This window comes from Diabrotica undecimpunctata, chromosome 8 (assembly GCF_040954645.1).
Source record: "Diabrotica undecimpunctata isolate CICGRU chromosome 8, icDiaUnde3, whole genome shotgun sequence".
NCBI classification, from domain to species: Eukaryota; Metazoa; Arthropoda; class Insecta; order Coleoptera; family Chrysomelidae; genus Diabrotica; species Diabrotica undecimpunctata.
In genome coordinates, this window is record NC_092810.1 from 116,861,324 (window position 1) to 116,874,684 (window position 13,361).

The window sequence follows — 13,361 nt, forward strand, 5'->3', positions numbered from 1 at the left end:
ACAACCAGAACAAGTGAGATATCAGAATACAGAGAGGACTCCACCAGGGTTGCGTGCTGTTATTATTACTCTTTGATGACGACAGTGAAGCTGTATTTAAAGAAGCACTCTCAGATTCAATAGAAGGTATATGTATCAACGGTGAAGTTTTCAATAACTTGAGTTTTGCAAACAATACAGTAATAATGACGGATAATAACAATTATTTACAGAACGTAATGCAACGCCTTAATGTGTGCTGTTATGAATAATAATTAATAATATACGTTTATTCAAATAAATAGTTATTACATTAATTTACAACTTCAGTTTACTTACAATAAAATAAACGTAAAAAACGTCTTAAAAGCATAAACATGCTTGTTGACTTAATCTGTCTAATATTGAGAGGTTTATGTTTATGTGTACATAAAGCAACAAGTACTGGAATATCTGAAGAACAACATATGTAAGTCAAAAGTAGTTAATACTCTGTATACAGAAATAAACCACTTAGAAAACATTGGGAAGGAAATATTAGACCAATACCTGCGACCGAAAAAGACAGAAAAGAAAAAACCATGGATGACCGACGGTATATTACAGATGATGGACAGAAAAAGAGAATCCAAGTGGAAAGACTACGTTGCATATCAATTTCTAGACAAAGAGATAAAAATAGCTGTCAGAGAAGCTAAAAATAGAAATCTGGAAGAACAGTGTGAAGAAATCGAGATATTGGAACGTAAACAAGATTCCTTCAACCTCCACAAAAAGATCAAAGAAGCAGCAGGCATCTATAAATCAAAAAGGCCGGGACACTTAACAGACGCTTAAGGAAATCCAATAGTTGATATCAGGGCCGCCGCTACCATGCGTGCTAAGTGTGCATCGCACACAGGCGGCCAACAATAGGGGCGGCCAAAAGTAGTCCACTGATGATAATACTTTTTTTAAACGAAAATAAATTCAAATAATTAAATAGTAATGATTCAGATAATTCTGTGAACTCCAATATTCCAAACAGTAATAATTATTCAGTACGTGATAATACTCAAATGCGTTTTATTTATCATGTATACTTCTTTTTTTCATCCTAATCTAAAAAAATTGTCAGGAAATATTATTTATTGTATGAACTGCCGCCCTTTTGCAGGTACAGTCATAAAGCAGTTTCGAGAATACTTTTTAATTTAAAGCGGCTGGCGGCTTTCGGACTTCAGTTATTTGGGATTTCACACGTAGATACTTTACAAGAATTAAGGCAAGTGGTTGTAAAGTTTCTGTTATAATATTGTTTCTATGGTTATGTTTATAGATGGGTTATTATGTCTTATGTTCAGTCTTAGTTGAGAATTCGATGAATTTAGACAGGCTTTTGATAAACGATTTTGTTTGTAAAATATAGTAGTGTACCCGTTTTTTTAGATCGCTCCTAGCTAGGAGCGATCTAAACAAATGGCACAGATCAATTTTAACCTGGAGACCATACCAACACAAAAGACCCAGAGGCAGACCACCTATGAGATGGACAGATGATCTAAAAAGGACTGCCGGGAAAAATTGGCTACAAGTAGCGTACAATAAAAAACAATGGAAAGGAAGACTTGAAGAGGCTTATGTTCAGATGTGGACGTGAATGGCTAGACGAAGAAGAAGAAGAAGAAGACCCGTTTTTTGCACAGTAGGTACTGTATTTCGAAGTAACGTCGAGATCAGAGTAATTTTATTCCTATACGCGTTACGGCTACATATTATTTGGAGAAACATTATTTGGACAACTTATTTGAAGTGTTTTTGGATTTATTTTGTTAAATTCGCCATGCTTCGTTCTTAAGTGGTAATTTCAAAATGTCCGAAACAAAAAGAAAACGACTTTCAGGCTTTCAATATAGAAAAATAAAAGAGACAAAAACGAGAAAAAAAACTTAGCGGTGCACTTGAATCATTTTTGATGAAAAAAATACATGAAAATATAGAAGACTTGGATATAAATTTAGGACCTTCAACTTCAAGCGAAGTCCAAACCATAGAAAAAAGTACCAAATAATTTAATATTCCTGCGGACAGAGACGGAGGATTTGATGACAATAATAGCGATAGTGCGAGTGCTGATGCTGAAACGCCTGAACCTGAAACCACCAACCAAGATAGAACAATTAATGTTCCAGTTAATCTGGATTGCAGTGTAGGAAGCTCCAGCATATACTTGGTTTCAGATGATCCCAGAAAATGGCCTGCAAATATTCAAGTTGAAGTTCAAGTTGATTGTGAATCCAAGTGAAGTTCAATTTGTTGTTGAAAATTTTCCTCAGCAAATTACAAAAATTGACTTCCCCAGATATACAAGTAATAGGAAATTTTCAGAAACTTATTATTATCGCACATTACCTAATCAAGACCAAATAAGCACCTTCCAAAGTTGACATTTAAAACATTGTCGGACACGCGATGGGAGATTCGGATCGATGCAATCGCACAATTCAAAACCCAGATTAGTGAAATATATAATGCTTTAGAAGAATTGCAAAATGATAATACAAGGGATATGAATACTAGGACTTTAGCAAAATCGCTTAAAAATAAAATTTGGAAATTCAAATTCGTGTGCTTTGTTGTAGTGTGGCAGATATTTTATTTGGTTAGCAAAACTTAACCAAACGTTCTGATGAACATTTTCAACATTTTGTAATTGAATCCAGAGAGATATCTACAAAAGCTAACATAGAATAAAATTTCCCCACCTCATCTATCGAACGACTTAGAAGAAGAAAAGCGCATGTTGAATATGAAGGAGCTGATGAACCTATATTTTTTCCGGAATTGTCATTTAAAATAAATTTTTATTTTAAGATTTTGGATGCTGCCATAACAGCAATTGAAGAACGGTTCCAATTACTTTAACAGCACACAGACATTTTTAGTGTAATATATGGCATAACCAAAGTTAACAAAGATGATGAACTTAAAACCAATTGTGAGAAAGTGAATTAAGCCCTTACAGACATAAACAGCTCAGAGACTGACATTAGTGCAACCGATTTATATGAAGAAATTAAAGCTATTCAAATATTTTTTTTCGCAGAAAAAAGTCCTAGTGATATTCTTGAATATATTTACGAAAATAATCTTGCATCAACATTTCCCAACTTAACTATAATAGTACGTATATTCCTAACTCTACCTGTTACTGTAGCTACGGGTGAGCGGTCGTTTTCAAAACTTAAGATTATTAAAAACTATTTGCGATCCTCAATGAAGCAAGATAGACTTTCTGCTTTAGCAATGTTATCTATAGAACATGAAGTGTGTGCGACATTGGACGTTAAAGATATTGTTAAAAAGTTTTCCGAGACGAAAGCCCGAAAAGTAAGTTTTTTAGTTTTTTTATGTGTTTATGTTTCTATTCACGGTTTATTTTAATCAAATGCACGTTTAAATTGGGATATTAAAAAATTTAATATCCAATTAGGATATTATAGGATATACATATTGTGGACGTTGGATCATGGTTATTAAATTAGGATAAAGGACGTTTAAATTAGGATATTAGGATATACATTAGAATAATATATAAACGTTTGATCATGGAGATTAGTCTAAATGTTCAAGTAAGTATTTATTTATTTACAAATTATTGTTATATTATGCATCGTCTGCACATTTCTTTAAATAATAGTATGTATGTCTAAAGTGTTGGAAGGGGGACGGCAAATATTAAGTTACACACGGGCGGCCAATACCTTAGCGGCGGCCCTGGTTGATATTGAAGAAACAAAAACAACATGGATGAACTATGTGACAACAACATTTGAAGACGATATGAATGTCAACATCACACAAAATAAAAATGACGATACCGGACCACCTATTCCCGAAGCGGAAGTAGAAGCTGCTATAAACAACATTATGGAGGGAAAAGCCGCAGGACCAGACGAGTTCTACTCAGAATTTTTGAAAATTATCGATAAAGACGAAGTAAAGAGACTTATCTTGATCTTCAACAATATATACCAAAGTGGAAAAATACCACAACAGTGGCTAAGATTAACTTTTATAACAATCCCTACAAACCCAGTGCCAAAAAATGTAAAGATTATCGTATAATAAGCCTTATTAGCCATCTCCTGAAAACTTTTTTAAAAATTATACATAAAAGAATATATAAAAAGTGTGAAGAACACATGACAAACACACAATTCGGTTTCAGCTATGCATTGGGTACTCGAGAGGCACTTTTTGTAATATAAGTTCTCTTTCAAAGATGTAAAGACGTGAATTGTGATATATATGTGTGTTTTGTTGATTACCAGAAACCGTTCGATAGAATAAAACATAACGAACTGATGAAAATATTAAATTCAATTGGTCTAGACAGCAGAGATCGCCGTATAATAAACAATATCTATTACGAACAAACTGCAGCTGTTAGAGTTGGGGATCAGTTAACAGACGACATAAAAATAAAAGAGGTGTGCGACAGGGATGTACATTGTCCCCATTATTGTTCAATACATATTCAGAGCACATTATGAACCTAGCGCTACCGGACATAGACGAGGGAATACTTATAAACGGAGAACGATTGAACAACATAAGATACGCTGATGATACTGTCATTTTTGCAGACAGTCTTGAAGGTCTGCAAAAACAACCAAATACATGGTTATAAGCAAAAATAGGATACCACCTGGTCAATTACTAGTTAACCAACAACCTATAACACAAATCACCATTTTTTGTTATCTGGGGCAAACTTAAATGAACAGTGGGACTAATCGACGGAAATCGAGAATTAAGATAAGGATCGAGAAGGCAAGATCAGCTTTCGTCAGAATGAAAAAAATCTTTAACAGCCACGATACAAAATTGGAAATAAAAGTTCGTTAACTAAAATGCTACGTATTATTCGTTCTTTTATATGGCGTGGAGTCATAAACCTTAACTGAAGCATCACTAAAGAGACTCGAAGCATTTGAGATGTGGTGCTATAGACGCATCTTGAGGATTTCCTGGATAGACAGAGTTACCAACGAAGAAGTAAAACAAAAATTTTTGATATTTTTATAAATTATGGGTAATTGATTGTTAGTATCTTGGAGAAAAATATTTAATTGACCGTTGCGTGATTGTTTTTAAAGTGTGAAGACATTCGACATTCAATTTTCTTCTTGTTTCATAATTGTACACTTTTACTTTAAGAGGAATTTTATCTTTATAAATATTTTTAAGTAGCTCTAAGCAGTACAATTGGCGAACATCAAGAACCTGAGTTTCATGAAAAAGTTGGTCTGTTTTTCGTTTTCCATATATTAATTTAAGAAACCATTTCTGAGTATTTTGAAGGGTCACCAGATGGCAATCAGCTACTCCACCCCATCCTAAAATCCCATATACAAGATGAGATTGTACTAGAGATAGGTAAAGCATTTTAAGCTGTCCAACATCCAAAAAAACAGTATTCATTTGAGTCTCGACCTGTAAACATCGATACGAATTAGGCGAAAGTTTATAGTGGTGATTAAAAACGGGTTCCGGCCGCGTTTTTACCTTCATTATCGTGTATCAAGTAAATATACTATTTATAAACTATTTAAAAATTAAAGTATACAGTTTTAACAATTAAAATGAGTGCTCCACCAGATTTATCGGTGAGGGTTCCTTTTTATACTGCCATTGTTAATGGTCAAATAATATATACTCAATATCAGCAACAGCAAATTCAACCAGAATGCCCAAATGTCCTTTTTCCACAAAATTTACAACCGAATTCAGCACAAATTTTAAACAACCCACCAACAACAATATATTATGTTCCTAACCAAGTACTTTCCTCAAACTGTCAATACAATCCTAAAATAAATCCCACATTATCTACACCTCAAAATGAAGCTTATGATTCTATTGAGATGACACATACATTATAAAGTGAAGAAATCTTCAGGGGAAATCAGCGACATTGAGTCATCGGACATCCACGAATAGCAAACTATACAACATAGTAAAAAAAAACGCAAAATTAATACTCCGACACCAACAGAAAACGAAGACAAGGTAGTAACCAGCAATAAATTTCAGATTCTACAAAATAAAAACGAAAACGACAACAATAACAGTACAGAAAATACCAACAAAACTCCAGCAACCTCTAAACCCCCACCAATTTTTATATATGGTGTTACTGAATGCAATAAAATGGTTAATAACCTATCGGAAGTAACAAAAACAGAGACATTTTATTGTATAGCATTAAAAAACAACACAATAAAAATAAATTCCCGGGACTTCAGAAGCATACCGAAAACTGTTAAGACATTTAAACAGCAAAAAAATTGTGCATCATACGTACCAAATGAAAGAGGATAGAGCATACAGAGTTGTAATTCGTAATCTACATCATACAGTGTCCATTAATATAATAAAAAGCGAAATAGAAAAATATGGGCATTTAGTTACGCAATATCGTAAATATAAAACACAGAGTAAGTAAGGACCCTCTAATGATGTTCTACGTCGATATAGAACATAATCGAAATAATAAAAAAATATATAAAATTCAATTTATAAACAACGCGAAAATAGTTATTGAGCCACCATATAAAAAGAATAATATTGTCCAGTGTACCAGATGCCAATTATATGGACACTCTAAGATATACTGTAATAGACCTTATCACTGTGTTAAATGTGGAGGCAACCATATGTCAGTCGATTGTAAAAAACCTAGGGACGCACCTGCCATATGTGCTCTCTGCAATAGAGCACACACCGCAAATTACAAAGGATGCATGGTATATAAAAAGTTAATTAGCAGTAGAAACAGAGCAAGAGGAGTATCATCGCACACTCCAGCGTACAAACAACTGCGATATGACAGAAATACAGTAAAGAATAATCCGAACTTAAACAATCAAAATCACGCTACTTACACACAAGCAACGGGTGGAACAAATGTAAATAATGTCCATAATAATACGAACCTATACAACCAAAATCATGCAACTTACGCTCAAATTACAAGTGGAACACATATAAGTAATACAAACAGTGACATTGGAGAGATGATGAAGAGTTTCCTCAACGAATTCAAAGCTATGTTTTCACAACTAATAAATCAAAATAGCGTGATCTGAAACATGCTTTCTACAGTAATAAATAAATTCAGTAATGGAACTTAAGTCACTACGAATTGCACAATGGAATGCCAACGGCCTAGCCAACCATAACACAGAAGTTACTAACTTTCTTGAACATAACAAAATTGATGTTCTACTCATATCGGAAACCCATTTCACTGACAGAACGATGTTCAAGATCCCTCATTATTCTATTTACAACACCAACCATCCTGATGGAACAGCACATGGTGACGCTGCTATTATTATACGTAACACTATACCACACTATGAGGAAATAATGTATCAGACGGAAAAAATACAAGCTGCAGTAATCGCATAAGTTCTCAACCATGATCTTTTGACATTGCGGCAATGCACAGCCCTCCAAGGCATAATATCACCACAGCAGAATATGAAGACTTCTTCAAACATCTATCAAACAAATTCTTAATTGGAGGTGACTGGAATGCCAAGCATACAGACTGAGGGTCGAGACTATGTACGACAAAGGGAAAAAATCTCAGACAAGCCATAGCTAATACAAACAGCTCTTAGTTATCTACAGGGCAACCCACCTACTGGCCATCAGATCCAAACTAAATCCCAGATCTACTCGACTTCTTTATTCTCCATAGCATGGCCTTAAATTATTTTGACATACAAGCATCCTGGGATCTGTCCACCGACCATACTCCCATAATTCTCACACTATCTACGCAAATTATAAAACGTCCGAATATCTCTAAGTTGACAACATCAAAGACCAACTAGAATGTATTCGAGTCTTACATAAATGAAAATTTAAATTTAAATATAAGATTAAAGCAACCAGACGATATCGATAATGCTGTGCTTCTTCTCACCCAAACTATACATGCAGCTGCTGAAATAGCTACACCCCCTCAGAATGACAAAAACCAAGTGACACCAACATACCCGTATATATAAAACGTCTTGTTGCACAAAAAAGAAGAGCCAGGCGCATATAGCAAAGAAGTCGCAATCCTATAGATAAAAATGAATACAATAGATTAACACGGCAACTTAAAACTGCTCTACAAGACGCGAAGAATGATACATTTGAACTATTCATCAACAGCCTGTCAAAAGAAGACCACAGCATCTGGAAAGCAACGAAATCATTCAAGAGGCCTACACAACACATACCACCTTTAAGAAAAGCCGATGGAAGCTTTGGAAAAACTGAACAAGAAAAGGCATCAATCTTTGCTGAACATCTCTCACACGTTTTTGGTGCACCTGAACTTAATAACAATAGTAACGAAGAACAAGTTAAAAACTTCTTAGACACTCCGTGCCCAATGATGCTACCAATCAAATGCTTTACTCCTAATAATGTGAAAGAACAAATTTCTAGATGCAATAACTACAAAGCAGGCTTCGACATGATCACTGGGCTAATATTAAAAAAATTACCGAGAAAAGCAATTGTCCTACTAACAATGATATATAAAAGTATCATAAGATTAGCCTATTACCCGATTAATTGGAAGTTCGCACAAATAATTATGATTAGTAAACTAAATAATCTTAGAAAGACTTCTACTCCAAAGATTCTCAGAAGACATCGAAATTAATTCATTGATCACAACACACCAGTTTGGTTTCCGCGAAGCCCATTCAACTCTACAACAGTGTCATAGGATTGTTAAAATCATTAATGTATGCCTCGAAGAGAAAAAAATTTGCATTGCTGCCTTCCTGGATATAGAACAAGCCTTCGACCGTGTTTGGCATGACGGTCTCCTGTATAAACTTAAGTCATCCTTTCCTACTCCTCACTATCTACTCTTAAAATCATACCTCACAGAACGTCACTTTCAAGTCAGATTCGTTACAGAAACCTCTCATTACTACCCCATAAAATCCAGTGTCCCTCAAGGAAGTGTCCTGGGTCCCCTCCTGTACCTCATATACACTGCTGATATCCCAACAACAAATAGGACCACAATCGCCATGTTTGCAGATGACATAATCCATCGATTATGACCCCCAAGTAGCATCAGACCTTCAAATAGCAAGTAGCAACCTTCAAATATACATGAACCTACTACAAGACTGGATGAATAGATGGAAAATCAAAATTAACCATACTAAGTCTAATCAAATTACATTCACTAACAGGAACATCATATGTCCGAGAATCAGACTGAACAACATATTACTACCAGTAAAAACTGAAGTCAAATACCTGGGAATGACACTTGATCAAAAGCTCACTTGGAAGGCACACATCTTGGCAAAAAAAACCAAATCAACATGAAAATACGTCAAATAAATTGGCTAATAGGCCGAAAATCATAGTTATCTACAGATAATAAACTACTCTTGTATAAGTGTATAATAAAGCCTATATGGACATATGGAGTGCAACTATGGAGCTGTGCAAAGCCTTCTAATACCAAAATGATTCAGAGGATCCAATCCAAAATACTCGAAAAATCATTTTCAACGCGCCGTGGTACTTTAGTAACAAAACACTGCATGATGACTCTGGTATACCGTTCGTTGAAGATGAAATCAGCAGACTAACAAGAAATTATTTAGAACATCTGCCAGCCCACCCCAACGAGGAAGCAAGACAACTACACCTCCAACCTGAAATCAGACGAAGATTGAAGAGACAGTGGCCAACAGACTTTATTCACTAATTTCAATTTTAATTTTAATTTTCATTTCAATTTTAGTTTCAAATTATAATCCTACATTAATTTTATTTGTTAGTGTTGTAAATTTGCAAATTTAATTAAAAAAAATCCAAAAACTCTTTTGAATAGTTTTTTTATAAATAATATTTTTTAATAATATTTTTTATTTGTAAGTCCCATTTAAGGTGCCTGTCAATTAAAACTCGTAAATATTTTATGTACTCTGCTTTAAATATTTGTCGTTCTTTATTTATTTTTAATGGATTAAAACTTGGCAGAGAATTTTTATATATTGCAAAAGGTATATATTTAGTTTTTTCATAATTTAATGTGGTTGTAAGGGATTGTGATGCGCAATATATAGCCTCTCCTATCAAAATGTCAACCTCACCTGCCGTGTGATGATCTTGATTCTGATCATCCGGTGCATCCTTCTTTACAACAAACGAGGCTCTGACGTCCGAATGATTGCCAGTATAAGCAATCCCCCACTTACTGACCAACGGCTTCGGGCGGACGAGTTGGTAAGTGGTAGGGCACTCTTTTGTCCTGGAATTGACAAATTGATTCCGAAGGCGGAAGAACTATAAACTATAAATTAGTCAACGGCATAAGGATGCAGAAAGCAAAGGAGAACTACTGCATTAAAGGCCTTTTGGCACTCCTGGTTTTAGCAATCATGGCTGTAAATAATTTAAGTCAAAACATGAATCATCATGGATCTCGGAACCCAAGATCCGCCAAGAGAGGACAATCTCAAGACTGCACGGCCTCTTAGGTCGTTAATATGCGAAATCCTTGCAAAATAGCCACATGAAACGTCAGAAGCATGTTTGAGTCAGGTAAAATATATAATGCCTTAAAAGAAATGAAAAGAATGCAAATCAGCATCCTCGGAATAAGTGAATGCGGTGGCCGGGATCAGGAGTATGTGACGTAAATGGATATCAAGTGTACCATGCCGGAAATACCGATGCCAATCACTATAATGGAGTTGCAATCGTAGTAGCAAAACACTTAGCTCAATCAGTGTTAACTTATATCCCCATATCTGACAGAGTAATGCTAGTGCAATTTAGTTCAAAGTCGTTCATTACCAATATAATTCACGCCTACGCCCCAACATCATCCAGTGATTGAAGATAAATTAGAAGCATTTTACAAAGATCTTACTGATGCTCTAGATCTTGTCAAAGCAGCAGAAAATACCATAGTCCTCGGAGATTTTAACGCTAAAGTCGGCAAAGGACGCTGTTTGAACATTGTGGGGGATTATGGCTTGGGAAACAGAAACAAATGGTCAGCTTACGGAAGGTGTAAGCATTAGAAAAATCGAATGTTTCTGAGCGAGACAAACTTCGGCCTGAGCGTGTTTTATAATGTGACCTTGCAAGTGTATTAGAATGATTTTCGCTAATCTATCACGTTTTCTTTACGTTTGAAGTGTTCGACTACAAAAATGAATTGTTTGCGCTCTTTAAATCGTACTGTTTAATGTTGAGGTAAAGTGAATAAAAATAGCTATTTGTTAGTGAAAACTCTCTCACTTGAGGAAAAAATTCAAATCAACGAACTTGGTAGACCACTTCCAGATTTGAATATAACAATTAAGCAGAAAGCTTCAACATCTAGCATTTTTCTGTTTCGTGTGTGTTTTAGATAAGAAATATATAAATCATATTTTTAGTGTCTATGGGCTCGAAAAATCAAATATAATGTTCCTGGAGAAGGAATTTGGTCATCTCCTCGGAGATAATGGCTTCCATAACTTTGGCAACTACTGGCAGTAAGCTAATCGGACGATAATTGTTGGGGTTGAGTTTGTTGCCTTTTTTAAAAATAGGGGTAACGGAAGCTAATTTCCAACTAAGGGGTAAGGAGTTCTGGATGAAAGAAGTTTGCATAATTAACGTTAAGGGTATTGCAAGCATGTCTGCGCACCTTTTTAACAGTTTTGGTGTTAAACCATCTAAACCGGGTGAAGCGGCTGTGCGAAGTTTCATTAAGTGTTGTTTGACATGATCCACTGTGAATTCAACTTGCTGTAAGGATGCGCCGACACAATTACAGTTAATAGCAGGTAGATAACCATCATTCGATTCTTTAGTAAAAACATGTGAAAATGCTAAAGAGAGAGTTTTGGAAGATTCTTTGTCAGAAGAGCATAATGTCTGGATGGATTTGTGAAGTAGAGTAATGGAAACTTTAGACGTCATGGAGGAACGTATGTATTTGTAGACTTTTTTAATGTTACCGCTTTAGATAACATTTGCTTCAAAATTTTGTCTTGGAGTTTTTAGAGATGTTTTTAAGTTATTTGAAAATCTGCGGTGGCTTTGGAAATCACTAAGAAGCTGATACCGGTCATGGATATTTTAGTGAATGGCAAAAGTATTAAATTGAATTTAACGATTGAGCAAGCCGGTGCATATAAACTTAGATTACGAATAAAAATTTTATATTTTGGTTAACAGTTTTTTATAAAATCATGCCACATATAGAAATTATTTTTAAGCAACTGCCGATGACTTATACTGACCCCGTTAAGGCTAAACAAGATCTGCAAATACTATTTTTATTGCGAATAAGACTCAATTTAAGTTTAAAATACCTAAGTTTGTTTTTGAGGTTTTAATTTCCACTTCGGAAAAATGAAAATAAAACGTGAAAAATAAACTTATTTATATCTTAAACTGTGGCCTATTCCCAATAAAAATAGTAATTGCATTAGGATGCCACAAGAAAATAACCTCAGAACAATATTAAGATCTACAAACATTTGAAAAGGCAATGCAAAAAATTCGTGATGAAATGGATACAGTTATTGACCAACTAGATTCGGAGCTAGTGAAAACCGATGAACCTATTCCTCAGAAAAGACGACGTTTCCCTCATTCCGATATATCTGTATCCAAATTAAAAAATAGAAGCATTGGCAGTTTGTAATTTCATTTTACAACAGATTAGGACTCGATTTACTTTTAGAAGACATCTGCATTATTTACGAAACAACATTTTAACGAATATCAGAAAGACTTTCCAGACAAGTTGCTCTCTGATACTGTTGACGTAGATCCATTTCTAAAAAAAAAACATTTACAGAACTGCAAGTACTATATAAAAGGGAAGAACTTCAAACTATTTCGAAAGCCGTTCCTCTTTTATCATTACTTTGAAAGAAAGCAATGATATCTACTTTTCAAGAAACAAGCTCTGGAAGTTTTAGCGATGAAAGCAGAAATATTAAGTGTATTGGGAATGTTGGCAGCTGAAAAAGTGTTTCTCAACAACATTTAAGAATTTAATAAACGAGATATTGATAATTTTGCTAGTAAAACAGAAGAAAGACTATATTTCAAATATTATGTTTCAACAGTGTAAATTTTCATTTTAATAAAAACTTTTGAAGTGCCATAAATTACTGCTTAATGCGAATTCTGGCAAGTTTTTATTATTGATTATGATTTAAAAATACTAAATGCACACGTTACCCTTAAAATTTTTAATATTTTTTTAGTCTTGTTCTCGTTGTCGGTTTGTTATGACATAACATCGTTATTCCTTGCCTTATTTTTATACCTATTGATCCATCATC

General features: G+C 34.4%; 1 protein-coding gene across 1 annotated transcript in view; it reads right to left on the reverse strand.

Moving 5' to 3' along the window:
• LOC140449077 (uncharacterized) overlaps window positions 1–13,361 on the reverse strand; it is a 134,068-nt gene that overhangs the window by 26,912 nt on the left and 93,795 nt on the right. The window lies entirely within an intron of this gene.